The following is a 14,567-nucleotide window of genomic DNA, read 5'->3' on the forward strand; positions in this document are numbered from 1 at the left end:
TGTGTGTGTGTGTGTGTGTGTGTGTGTGTGTGTGTGTGTGTGTGTATGGATAGGAGCCCTACTGATTCTTCCTATTTTTTGCCTCCATGCTATCAAGATAAAACCACACTAAGATGCCCTGGAAAGAGATCACCATCTTTCCCCATGTAAAGGGTTACATTTCCAGATCCCCCCTCCCTTATGGCAAAATATGGCAGCTTTGTTGGTGTCCTGCTCTTGACTTAGCTGTCATCTCTTATCTTCTGTCGGACTGCTAGGCTGGAGAATGCCAGCAGCCCCAAACTCAAGGGCAAGATTGCTTCACATTCTCTGTTGGGTCAGTTCCTGGAAAATTGAGTGTAAAGGAAATGTTTTTGAAAACCAGATCATACATTTTAGTGTTTACTGTTTGAAGAAAAAAAACCATTTCATTAATTCTTTCCCAAATCAAAGAATCTTTTCACAACTGCATAATCTCTGCAAGTAGGTGCCTTTGAGACAGTCATTAGGCACTGTTGGGACAGCGAGGTGATACAGTAGATACTGTGCCAGGCTGGGAGTCAGGAAGACTTGAATTCAAATCTGGCCTTAGACACTTAATAGCTGTGTGACCCTAGGTAAGTCACTTACCCTGTTTACCTCAGTTTCTTCATCTGTAAAACAAGTTGGAGGAGGAAATGGTAAACCACTCCATATCTTTGCCAAGAAAACCCCAAAAGGGGTAATGAAGAATCAGACATGACTGAAACGTGGCTAAACAACAACATTAGGCAGTCATGGTACCTTGTTAAAAAAAAAAAGCACTGAACTTGGAGTTGCAGGTCCTGCTTTCACATTTTAGCTTTGTCGCTGATCACCTGTGTGACCTTGGGCAAGACACTTAACCTCTCGGGGTCTCATTTGTCTCTTCTGTAAAATGAGGGGTGGGTTGGTTGAGATGATTCTTAGTCTTCTTAGATCAGTTCCCTACCTCATGCATCTGGCTGATTCATTTGGGTCTTCTTCTTCTAGGTTTTTCTAAATCAGGGCATGATTATATTATTGTTGTTGTATTCTATAACAGAGGTTCTTAACTAGGAGTCCATGGACCCCTTGGGAGGGAGTCTGTGGATAGATTTCAAAGGGTCCATGACCTTGGATGGTGAAAAAAATAACATCTTTATTTTCACAATCTCTAACTGAAATTTAGTATTTCCTTCAATTATTTAAAAACATTGTTCTGAAGAGAGAATCATAGGCACCCCCAGATTGCCTCAAGGGTCAGTGACACAACAAAGGCTAAGGAACGCTGGTCTAGAACATCCTCCTTCTTAGGTGGTGAAAGGTGTTCATCAATCACCTTCCTATTGGTCCAGTAATGGGGGGGTGGGGAGTGGCGAGAGATTGTTGCCATTTTACAGAAGGGAGAGAGGGAACATCCATCCCACTCTATCCAAAGCCATTCCAGACCTATAACACATAGAACAACAGATAGTCACGTGGGTTGTCCATTTGAAATTATTTATAGTAAGTGTTATCCCTGTGGTAGGCATTGAGGAGAATTCAACCAGAAGGTTTAGTTTAAGAAGAGATTGTCATCTTATTAAAGAGCACACACACACACTCACATAATTGGAGAATTTTGCAGCATAAAAGATGGGAAAATACCAAATCTGGTTCCGAGAAGTGAGATAAACTGGACCTTGAAGGATAGACTGGATTTGAATGTGTGGAAAGTTTTGTGTGTGTGTGTGTGTGTGTGTGTGTGTGTGTGTGTGTGTGTGGTGTGTTGGTGGGAGAGTGGTATTTCATTCAAAGGGAACAGTATGAGCCAAAGGTTGGAATGGGTATTAAATAAGCATGACATGTTTGGGGATGATGAAGAGACTAGCTTGATTGGGGCATAGGATTTGGATCAAGGAATCAGTGGGAAAAAATGTTTAGTTTAGTAGGGTAGGGCTAGATTAGGGAGGTCCTTGTAGAGGGACATAGACTTAATGGACTAAGTGACAAGGAATCATCATAAGTTGAAGATTAGGAGTATGACATGATGAAAGTAGCATTTTAGGAAAATTATTTGTAAGAAAAAATTCCAGGTATTTAATTGGACATCCTGTCTGTGAGTTGATTTTCCTTAGGTAGGCAGGCAGGAGAAGAGTGTGGTGTAATCATGGTCTCCTACATTCCTTAGCAATATTTAGAGTTTGGGGGAGGCAGGAAAAGAACTAGTTTTCACTGCCTTCTGTGGTTCTCAGCAGATATTTTTTTGCACTCCACAAATACTATGCTTTCTCCCCGGCTGTAGATGCAATTGTTGCAGAGGGAAGTACTACCTCAGCTTTGAGGACCAAATTTGAGTCTCTGTAGCATCCCTGAGGCTAGAATCACTGAGGCCACACATGGTGGCCCTGGTGGAGGCTTTGGGGTTGTGTGGGTGGGGGATGAGGGAGGAAAGAAGGCCAGGCCCAGCCTCGTGATTTATCATCACATTCCACTGGGAGTCATGTCCAACCCGCTTCCGTGGGAGGGGAGGATGGATGCTGCAATGTGGAGACGGAGAGGAGATTGTTGACAGTGGAACAGTTTGGGGAGGGGTTCTGTGAGAGAAGAGGTGAAGCAAAGTGGTGGGAGAATCTTGGCAGTCCTTCTTCCCAAGGGCGGGGGCGGGGGGAGAAGAGGGGCAGACGAGGAGAGCTGGATGGGCTGAAATTCAAATGAAAGAATGTGCATGGTGTTCCAGTTGTGCTGCAACAGGTTTGAAGAATCCAAGCTTCCCAGGGCTACTTTATGAGGAAATCAAGAGCCTATCTGAGTGCGCAGTGGAAAAAAGGGGGTTTGGAAATGGAGTGGAGTGGGTATGCAGGGTCTATAAATGTTCATGGCCAGTTCTCACAAGGATACTCTCTTTAATATCAGATAAACACATCCCACCTCTTCATGTGAGTCCCCTTTTTCCTCATCTGAACAGCATTACAACTAGAAATGAATCATAATGGGGAGTTGAGACATTGCCCTTATAACAAATCCTTTTTGGAGAACTTGAGCAGTCTGTCAGATTGAAGCAAATGGCCATTTCTATTGCTCTGATGGAGGATAGCAAAATGGCTAAGGGTTTTTAGATTTCAGGAAACCTTTAAAATTTGAGGCGATTCTCATCTTGCACCCCTGTCCCTTAGAAAGGTGGAATGAGGGCAGCAAGCTGCATTCTTCTGGGTTGGGTGGTAAATTTCCAAAAATGTGGGTTTGTGATGAAAAATGCTGACAGTCCTTGAGTAGGGAGGAACACAAACTGGCTTGTTTTTAATGCCAAGTTAGGTGAAAAATAGGCATCTGTGCACACAGAGGTGTTGGTAATAGAAAGGGAGACGAGGAGAGAAATAAGAAAAATGAGGGACTGGGTGTCGGTATAAGTAAAATTCTGGACTTCCAGGCAAACGTCCCCCCTAAATGCTTTTATTAACTGCAGAAGAAGCAACTCTCTAGTAGGCAGAGGGCTGATGGGTTGGTATTTACGCTTGTGGGATCTATGAGATCAATATGAAGACCATCGAAGGGAATGTTGGATCAAAGATACTTTAAAAGAGGGAATTGTCTAATATAACCATTGAGTAGACAGCAGTGCAGTAATAGACAGTACAACTCTTTGACTAAGTAAGGCAAGACTCTCTTTAGCAGAGAGAGTACTGAGCTGGAAGTCAGGAACTGGGTCCTCTTCTTGGACAAGTCACTTTTCTTACTTCCAGGTTCATGTAAGGTGCTTTGAAATCTTCTCTCATCTGAAAGTGTTTTCTCCATCATCAAATTTCCCCTGAGAACTGTGTGTTTCTCTCCTTTGCTTCTAGTACCCTGTACCAGAAAGGTATAGTGATGAATGTTTCTGTTGCATTGCTCTCCCCAGAAGACTGTAAGCTTTTTGAGGGTAAGGAATATGTTCTTTTCATTTTTATGTTTCTGATCTGGCCCAAAGTAGGTGTTTCATACTATTTGTGAATTAAATTGAACTTCATCTCTCTGATTATCTGTTTCTTCATATGTAAAGCAAAGTGGAGAGAGTAGATGATTTCTTAAGATTTCTTATATCTCTTAACAATCTATGATTCTATAACTATTCCAATCAATCAACAAGCATTGTTTTCAATTTTTACTATATGCCAGGCACTGGAGATACAAACACAAAAAATAAAGTCACCCCAATTCTCAAGGAGCTTGCTTATAATTCTAAGGTATCCCACAAAGTGGGGATTATAGAGTTGGTGTTTGTAACAGGACAAGTTTGGAATGCTTTATGGGGATGAGGCACCCAGTGTTGCACGCAGCTTCAGGAAACGAGTGGGTAATCTGTATTGAGGTGTCTGTTTGGCTTTGAGAGATTTCAAGAGGGAGCAAGATGAGACGTGTCTGTAAGACAGGCTCCTGTTGAACATGCATCCCAGAGGGAGGGAGTGATAACACAAACTAGAACCATAAACATTACAAATGCTCCAACTCAGCATATTTGTAACTGATGGATTCTTCCCCTCTAGGCTTCAGTGAGGAGGACTTTCCTACCATTGAATAAAAGATCACATTGATTATCATCAAAGCCTGAGTGACTGCCTATTAATTGATGTTCATTTTCCCCTTGATCTGGGTGGCTTCTGCTCACTTCATTAAACTAGTTCATCAGCCCATCTCTCTTGGCAACAGTGTGAGGCTCCCTCTGCCCCTTGTGGCATCTCTGAGCTGCTGGTTATCACATTAAAGCATCATTCTTCTCCAGTGACTCCAAATGCTCCTGTTCAAAACCCTGATTTAATCTCCACAATTCATACGAGCAGCCCACACAGCCAGAAGAAAATAATTAGGACTGTGTGAGGGGGAGCCAGGAAGGGCAGGGATTTGGTAACTACTCATGTTCTCTAGATATATGACCAGGTATGTAAGTGTGCTTGTGTATAGAATAATGTCCCGTCTGACTCTAAGTTTTCAATATTCAATCAATGAATGAACATTTATTAAGCACTGACTATGTGCCAGGCACTGCTCTAGTGATACAAAGAAAGGCAGAAGATAGTTTCTGCTCTCAGGGATCTCACAGTCTAATGGGGGAGATGACAACATGTAGATATATATAAAGAAACATGATAAGTTGAAGACATTGGTTAATTACCAGTGTTCTGTGATCATGATTTAGCAAGTCAACAAAATATTATTAAGCATTTCTTAGGTATATGACAAGGTATTTGGGGTGCATGTGTTTAAGCCATAGGTTCTTTCTCAATAGGCAGAATGAGATTGTGGTATTTTCTACACAGACCCAGTGGCTTCTATTGAGCAAAAGGTTGGCCTGTTCTTTGCAGCTTTGACAGAGATCTCATGAGAACCTGGTTGGGAACACCAGATTCTTTGTGAAGAATATGCTTGGCTTTAACAGGAATAATGCCACCTTAGCCCAGCTAGAAAAGGAGACATCACCCTTGGGCTCAATTTCATGTTTGGCCTGAACAATAAGGATATGTCAGTAAAGCCAAGAACATTATCTGGGCAATTCAGGAAAAAAAAAATCAAAACTTGCTGTTGAAGAAAGAACGAGGAGTTTGAGCTTGGACTTTTGTGAGTAGCTGTCTCTATGGGCCAAATTTTCTGGATAATTGTTTTATTCTCTGACAGAACATCCACCCTTGGCTGAAGCTGTTTCTTCACAGAGTTGCCAAAGGAACTGCTTAATCCCATTTAAAAACAATTAGCAAAACTGGTTATTTGGTATAGTAGATTGTAAGGTTTAATGCTAAAAGGGGCTTCTGAAATCATCTAGTCTAACCTACTTGTTTTGCACATAAGAGAAGTAAGGTGGTAAAAGGCCATATGTAGCAGAGACAGCGTTCAAACCCAGTTCTGTTTTTAAATTTCAGGTCCCCATGCTGCACCACTGCTGACTGATTGCAGCCAGCTTTGTTTGTAGGATCCTGAGTTTTAGGACCTTAGAGGAAAAAGAACTTAAAGATTGTTAAATCTAGTCTAGACCTTTATTTTACAGATGAGGAAACTGAGACCCAGAGAGGTTAAAGAACCTGCCCAAGGTAACACAGATAATGATTAGCAGACCCAGAATTCTAACCCAGAGCCCTTGACTCCAAATTCAGTGCTGTTTCCTTTATGTCCTGTGGCCTCTCTGAATGGTACCAGTGAATCAGAGATCAGGCACATTCTGTGAATGTTGTATTCAGCCACATTCTTGGCTTGCTGCTGTGGGCACTCAGTAAACATTTAACAAGAACAAAGACCGTGATAGGGCTGTTTGCTTCCTCAGTAATGAATACGGCTCTGCCCCAAGAAGAACCCCATCTCACTCCCCTCCCAACCAGGACTGTTCAGTTGGTGATGGTTCATTCATTTACCCTTTGGCCATCCTTCTAAACTTGGTAGGAACAGCGGGACATAGTTTCAACTCTGATGATAATGTCAGAATACCTTTTGTGTCTCTTTGGCCCCTAGAAAGTCTCCGTGTGTGGGGGTGAGAGAAGAGGGGTACATCCTTGTTTGGGTTAAGGAGAAAAACACCGACAAAAAACACACCATACTTCTTCCCAAACACTAGACATCACTACATGGTAAAGGAATGTGTACTCAGCAAAACCTCTCTCTCTCCCTCCTCTAGTCCTTCTGCCTTTCCTTCTCTCTGTTTTATTCTCCCTTTTCACCCTCCTCTCTCCTTCCTTCTCTTCTCTGTGCATAAATATCTTTGGATTTATCAGAGGTATTAGAGTGAAATTGATTACTTGGGATATAACTTAGCAGTTATCATTTAAAGGGAAAAAATACACACATACATATACATACCACTATCCTTTAGCAATTGTAAGGTAGATGCTGCTCTTTATCAGGTGAGACAGAGATGTTGGGTCTAAAGAGTTCTAACTGCAGTGCTTTGGAGATTCTCTAGCTCTTTATTAGAGGGAAGGAATCTATTAGACATTTTCTTTCTTTATTAATGGAAATGAGAGACAAACACCTTTACCCCACAAGCCTCACCAAACATCTTTTCAACCAATCATTACATTTGTTCCATTATACGTGTATTAGAATAACTAAAAGTAGCCTCCATGCCAGTCTGTACAATTTAGTGGCTTGGGGGCATGGGAGAGGAATGATATAGTGTAATGAAAAAAGATATGGATTTGGAGTCAGGCAATGTGGATTTGAATCCATGATCTAGTGCTTACTGCTGTATTTCTGTGGGCAAGTCACTTTAACTCTCGGCCCCAATATTCTTATCTGAAACAAGGGATCTGAGCTACATAAGCTGCAAAGTCCTTCTAGCTTTCATTATTTATAAGCCGGGAAAATCTTGAATTCATTTGTCCCCATAGAGCTGATGCATAACCCCTGATCCAGAGAAGGGCAAAATAGGATAACTTACATGTTAATATTTAAGGGTAGACAAAAAAAGCAACCCACTTTGGAATATCTCCTCTACTAGTGCTAACATTATAACCTTAGGGATTAATTCCTCTATTACAGCATAGCCTTCTCCTTAAATGCTAATGTTCCTGAGAGAGATAACACTCAGTCCCTAATAATGCCCTTAGTGCTTATCGCTTTATTAGATCGCTATTCCAGATAGAAGAAACCTATGCTACATGAATAAACTCAGAATCTTGTGGCAGAAGAGGTGGTGTATGATTTAGGGGACAATTGATGCCAATTTATCATACTTCACAAGTGTTTCAGAGCTAGCCCTGTCTTTGGCCATCTGTAAGATAGAGCTGAGCCCCTTATATAAATGTACTAATGTATCAGATTAATTTGCAAACACACACACACACACACACACACACACACACACACACAACCAGACCATGTATAAAGTGCCCCAAACTATATGGCAAGCAGAATTTGTGGAAAGCTTCCTTTGGCTTCCTTTAATTCCACTGAAAGTACTATCACTTACTGGAAGTCTTTCCCAATCCCTAATAATTCTAGTGCCTTCCCTCTGTTAATTATTTCTTCTTTATCTTGTATATAGCTCATTTGAAATATTTGTTTGCTTGTTATCTCCCCTATTAAATTGTAAGCTACTTGAGGGCAGGGACTATTTTTTGTCTTTTTGTATTCCAAGCACTTAACACAGTGTGATCTCATAGTAGATACAGTGTACCTAATAGTGGGTGATTAATAAATGTTTATTGATTGATTGATTGATTGAAAGCAGAGATGTTCTGATTGAGTTCTATTTCTCCTGTATTCATTCCCATCATTGTTCCCAGCTTAAGTAATACTTTATGGTTTTGATTCAGGCTAATAGAGTTGTCCCAATAATGACTTTGATTTCTCTCTCTGATGGATATCTGCTCTAGCTGTAACTTCAGATGATTTCCTGACAGTAAAGCAAGATAATAGCTTCTACTCCTCAGTGAGAAAGAGAAGAATGAGTAGAAAAAAATAGGATTTCAGAACTGAAAGGGTCCTTAGATCTCTGGTCCAGTGACCTTTAATATGCAATGTGTGACATAGTACAGCCCTTCACAATATGACCCTTAGCATGGAGCATGCTTGCTGATGTGGACCTCCATATTTACTGTCTGGCTTGGCTCACTTATCCTAACATACCCTCACAGTGGCAGGTCTAGGTTCCCATAGAAGGACCACCACTACATTGATGCACTCAAGTTCTCTCAGGATCCTAAGAATAACTATGTTGTGTGTATTGGAGGGGAGCCCCTACTGATGTGATTTCCATTTACACAAAACCAGCCACATATAAGGATTGTTGGATATTAAGAATAATCATTAATTTAATAAGGCAAAAGTAAGGATAATAAATAAATTATAGATTTAGAAATTTATAGAAAAAATTAAAAATTAAAGAAAAGCAAATGCAGAAATGATTATAATGATCATATTTCACATATAAGCTTAGGTCACACTTTCCCACCAATGCAATCAGTATCTATGAAGGATAATAGGCACATACTTGCAGAAACCTGGCAGGGAGACACAAGAATGAGGAAAATTCATATACTTGGGGTAATTCACAATTCTGGACTAAAGGCCTTAATGTCATTGGTCCATTCAGGAACATCTGCACCACAAGAAATTCCTTCTCTGCTCTCTTGTTCCTATTATGGGCAAATCTACTGATGGATAAATGCTTTTTATTCTCCTCTCAAATTGATGAAGCAGTGAATAGCTATTTTAATTCACCATCATCCTTAAGAAGAATCTGAGAAAGTCTTATGCTGTTGTATCGGCTAGCAGGTCCCATTAAATCTCAGCAAGGTAGCTCCTTCTCACAGTGCAGACAAGCCAGCCAGCCTTTCATTAGCAGGATTCTCTATGGTTCAATCGTCATCAACCACCTAATCCAACAACGAATCAGTTGTTTCTTTCCGTCTTTTCCCCTCACAAACCAGAGAGGGCAGCAGAGAGCAATATGCCCTCTGAGAGGATTCAACTCTCTGAAACTATAGATGGCACTGGAGAGCAGTTTTTTTCCAATGAGCTTCAAAGCCATTATCCAGCCAATTAGGAACTAGCAGCTGATAATTAATAATAATAACAGTAACAATAATAATAACTAGCCTTTATGTGGCACTTAAATGTTTGTAAAAGCACTTTACCTACATTATCTCATTTGATCTTCACTACCCTGTGAAGTGTGTGGTATTATAATCCTGAGAGAAGGTAAGTGATTTACCCAGGATCACACAACTAGTTACGTATATGAGACAAAATTTGAATTCAGGTCTTTCTGACCCCAAGTTTAACACATTCTCCACTGTTCTACCTGCGTGCCTCCCCTCTTGCTGGTCACACAGTTGACCACAGTGCTCAGGCTAGTAAATCAGAGCCAGCTTTTCTGTTCCCTACTTAGTTCTTCAATCTTGCCCTGATCTTCATTGTCAGTTTTATCACCACTTTCTGTCTTTCAAATTAGATGTTCCTGATACTCAGTGACTCACCTTAGAGGTAAATATGTGTGACTCCCCTGCCCTTCTGTTTCTGTTAGTAATAAAACTAACAGCCCTTATTTAATCATCCCTTAGTCTCCAAACAGATCCATCATTTTGTGTTTTAACTTCTTAAGCCATAAAAAGTTATATGCAAATAACCTAAAAGACCACAATGCCCACTGCCTCAGACTTTCTTCAGTCCTTTTAACATTCCATATCTCTGAAAACTGCTTTTCTTTATACTTGCACAAAATTTTTACTACCTTAAAGTTATTTTTCTGTCACCTTTCATTCACCAAATATCCACATCCAAAAGGGACATCTTCTTTCAGCTTTTACAAGGTGATTTAATCCTTTTTATTTATGCAAAAGTTTATTTTCTGCTCCTTTTGGCAACCAAACTGCTCACATCTTATCTGAAATTTTGAGCATTTAAAACATTAAATAAAAGCTTACTCTCTGTCCCTTTCAACCACTAAACAATTCACCTATGAAAGCAATATTACCTTACATTTCCCCTCAAATTGATTTATTTTTTCTTCTTTATGCAAAAATGCTTTTTCTGTCCCTTGAAGCTGCCTATGAAATGGGTAATTCCTTAGATATATTGGTGAGGAAACTGAGGCTCAGAGAATAGCAGTGACTTTCCCAAGGTCACACAGTGAGTTGATGGTAAAGTCAGAGCCATAACCCAGGTCTCCTGACTCCTAGCCTAGTGTCCTTTTCACTGTAGCATTCTGAAACTCTCAAAATATAATTTCAGGGTAATGTATGGCAAGGAAGGTCCTTTAGGCCTTCCTTCCCCCATCAGCTAAAATCAGGATTAACTTCTTGGCAAAACTGAGCAGTTAGCAACAACAAGAAGCATATATTAAGTGATTACTATGTGCCAGACATTGTATTAAGTGCTGGAGATAAAAAAACAAACAAACAAACAAACAAAACAACAACAATAGTGAACCAACCCCTACTACTCTGTTATAATTGTTATAATTGTTCTCATTTACCTGTTCAGGGCCCCAGGGCCATCATGTTGCCTCCTGGCTACCCAGGCATCTCCGTTCCACAGGTAGTTAGTTAGTTTCCCATACTTGCATCAGGTGCATTTTCTTTTTCCACTTTTTTTTTCTGGGAACTGTGATTTCAAGAGTATGGGGAGGGGTCCTGCTGAGGACCCTTTACTACCAAGGCAGATTAGTTTTCTCTCTATTTTAAAGTCTTAGAGAACTGCCTAGAAGCATTAAGAGATTGTCACTTGTCCAGGATTCATAGTATTTGTTAGATGTAGGACCTGGACCCATCCATGTCTCTTACTTACTCTGAGAACCGCTCCATATCTATAGAGCCACAGCTAGGTGGCACAATGGGTAGAGGACCACATTTGGAGTCAGACAACCTGATTCAGAGAGAGGAAGGTTTGAGTTTTAGGAATTTGTACTTAGATTCAAATCTGGCTGTTTAATTTTGGGAAAGTCATTTAACCTCAGTCTGCTTCAGTTTCTTCATTTATAAAATGAGGATAATAATAGAATCTACCTCTCAGGATTGTTGTGAGGATCAAATAAGATATTTATAACATGCTTTGCACACCTTTAGGTGCTATATAAATGCTAGCTGTTATTACAGCATGCCTCCTTCTCTTCCTTCTTCCTCTTGAAATGCATTTTTCTTGTGTCTCTTTCCTTTCCCATTATATATGTGAAGAGGAAGTTTTTGAAATGAATTCTTTAATTCTTGGTATTTGCATTTTAACAAAGAACCCTTGGAGGTTCTAAGACTTAACCTTAAAGGAAACTTTTATGGTAGAATTTCAGAAATAAGTAAGAGAGATATTTAAGGGCAGGTGGGCCTTCCTTTTAAAACCTTCAAATCATACGATTTTTAGGTACTTACCTACTCCTGTGATACACAGGCACAGTTTTCCCCAACATTCTCCTATTGTATTTCCATCTAGAGTTTGGGGATGGTGAGAATCTTTCCAGATCATGTATGTTAACTCATTTTGTTTAAAGTCATAAAGGCTTTATTCAGCTGATGGCACAGTGGATAGAGTACTGGACCTTGAGTCAAGAAGAGGTGAATTCAGATGTGGCCTCAGATACGTACTAGCCATGTAACCCTAGGCAAGTCACTTAACCCCTGTTTGCCTCAGTTTCTTCAACTGCAAAATGAGGATAATAACAGCATCTACCTTGCAAAGTTGTTGTGAGGATCGAATGAGATAATACTTATAAAAGTGCTTGGTGCAGTGCCTGGAGCATAGTAGGCACTATATAAATGCTTAGTCCCTTCCCTTCCCTTTATTTACCTGTTAGTCTTAAAAATGAAGCCGAATTCTACTTTCAGCAGCTAGGTGGTGCAATGGATAGAGTGCCAGGACTGGAGTTAGAAAGACTCATCTTCATGATTTCAAATTTGGCCTTATATTCCTGCGTTCAAATCCAGACTCAGACATTTACTAACTGTGACCCTGGGCAAATCACTTAACCCTATTTGCCTTAGTTTCCTCATCTGTAAAATGCACTGGAGAAAGAAATAACAAACCTCTCTAGTATCTCTGCCAAGAAAACCCCAAATGGGGTCACAAAGAGTCAGACATGACTGAACAACGACAATTCTACTTTACCTTCATCCAGATCCCTTCTACTCTCCTTTTTCCTCCTTAAGAACAAAGGGTACCTTGGAAGGGATAGGCAAAACCTTTACCTGTCCCACTTGTGTATGCCTCATCATGGCCCCAGCACTTAATAGTCTTTTAATCTCATTGTCAGCTGCTGTTCTTTAAAGCAATTGATAGTTGTTTAATTTTATTGATGCCTTTTTTCTTTATATTGCAGCTATTTTGGTGCAGGGGTGGGGAGAACCCCTTCAGATTAAATCTTCCTTTGTGACAAAAATAATTAAGCACAAACATCCAATATAGTGACTTCATCTAATAACTATATGACGTTCTGTTCTAGAAGTCCACCTTTCTGCTGGGAGGAGGGGGAGGGACATTTCATTATTTGTTCTCTAGGACAAGATCTTTAAGTAGTCTTTTCATTTTTATTATTGTCATTATGCACATTGTTCTTTTGATTCTGCTTATTTCATTTCTGCATCAAATTACATAAATCTTTCCAAGGTTCTTTAAGTTCCTCATTCATTATTTTTAACTGCACAATAGTATTTCATTACATTTTTATGGTTTGTTTCTTTTTCCTCTAGCTAGTCTGTTTTTAGTTTGTTTCTACTTTGTTTCCAGTTCTTTGTTACATAGTGTTAGTTACTGGCAGTATTTGGTCTATATTGGGCCTTTGCTTCTGTCTTTGACTTTTCTTAGGGTTATCCTGTAAATGGCAGTGGAATTTCTGAGTTAAAGGGAACAGACACTTTAGGCACTCCAGGATTGGTTGTATTGCTTCAATTTATATCTCCACTAACAGTGTATATAGTGTCTCAGCGTGTCTCCCTTTTTACACACCCTCCTATATTGACTATTACTGAATTTTTTTGCCCTCTTTGCCAGTTTGCAGGGTGTGAGATGAAACCTTCAAGTTCACAACCCTCCGTTCACTTGGACTTCAGTGTGAATACTCATTTCACCAAGTAGAGGAATCTTATTCAGAAGGAATAATTCCCTTCTCAATAAAAAAGCTAAACTGTTCCCCATTGCTTAAATACTTTATTTAGCAATTGATTGATAGAGAAGAAAGGAATAGGATGGATGGGAAAGCTCAAAAGAATCAGAAAGAGGTCAGTTGTGGAAAGAAAATGCAAATGAAGCTAGACCAAGACCTAGAATGGAGGAGAGCTTTTCCTTGCTAGCATGACAAAAGAATTCACAAATCCTTCCATACAGTCCAAATTGGTCTAGAAAACTGGAAACCTAGAGGAGTACATATTTAGGGGCTCAAAAGGAGTGGTGAGAGATCCTTTTAAAGATGGAGCCTTAAGAAACTGAATCTAGAGGCAATTAAGTGGAATTACCCCCTGGAAACTTGGAAAAGATGATGTAAGGGGACAGAAAGTGGAGTAAGAATGAAAGAGAAAAGTTGGTTTTGGATGCATTTCTCATATATATACATATCTCATATATATATATATATATATATATACACATAATATGCATGTCCTATTTGAGTTTTCTCTGGCTACAGGATACTATCTATTCTCTGTACCTTGGGAGATCAGATGTTTCGTAGTCCAGTGAATATTAAGTCAGTATGAAAGAAGACACACTGACCTACCATGTACACTAATACACTGTTAATGGAGCTAAAAATTGAACCAATACAACCAATTCTGGATTGCACAAACCATCCACTCTCTTTGACTCAGAAATTCCACTCCCATGTACACAATACCCCCAAGAAAGTCAAAGAAAGAAACAAAGGTCCAATATATACCAAATACTGACAGTAACTAAATTATATAATGAAGAACTGGAAACAAAGTGAGTACCCACCAATTACAGAATAGCTAAAGGAAAAAGAAACAAAAGTTTCTGAACAATCTCCTCCTGATCTAGAACTCCAAATGACATGGTCATTTCCCATCAATAGTTCTGTCAATTCCTCTTTCACCAACTAGTATTTCTCTGTCAAAATTGAGTCAAGAATTAAGTGAGTTTCCTTCCTTCCTTCCTTCCTTCCTTCCTTCCTTCCTTCCTTCCTTCCTTCCTTCCTTCCTTCCTTC

This window comes from Vombatus ursinus, unplaced genomic scaffold (assembly GCF_900497805.2).
Source record: "Vombatus ursinus unplaced genomic scaffold, bare-nosed wombat genome assembly UNPS02010548.1, whole genome shotgun sequence".
NCBI classification, from domain to species: domain Eukaryota; kingdom Metazoa; phylum Chordata; class Mammalia; order Diprotodontia; family Vombatidae; genus Vombatus; species Vombatus ursinus.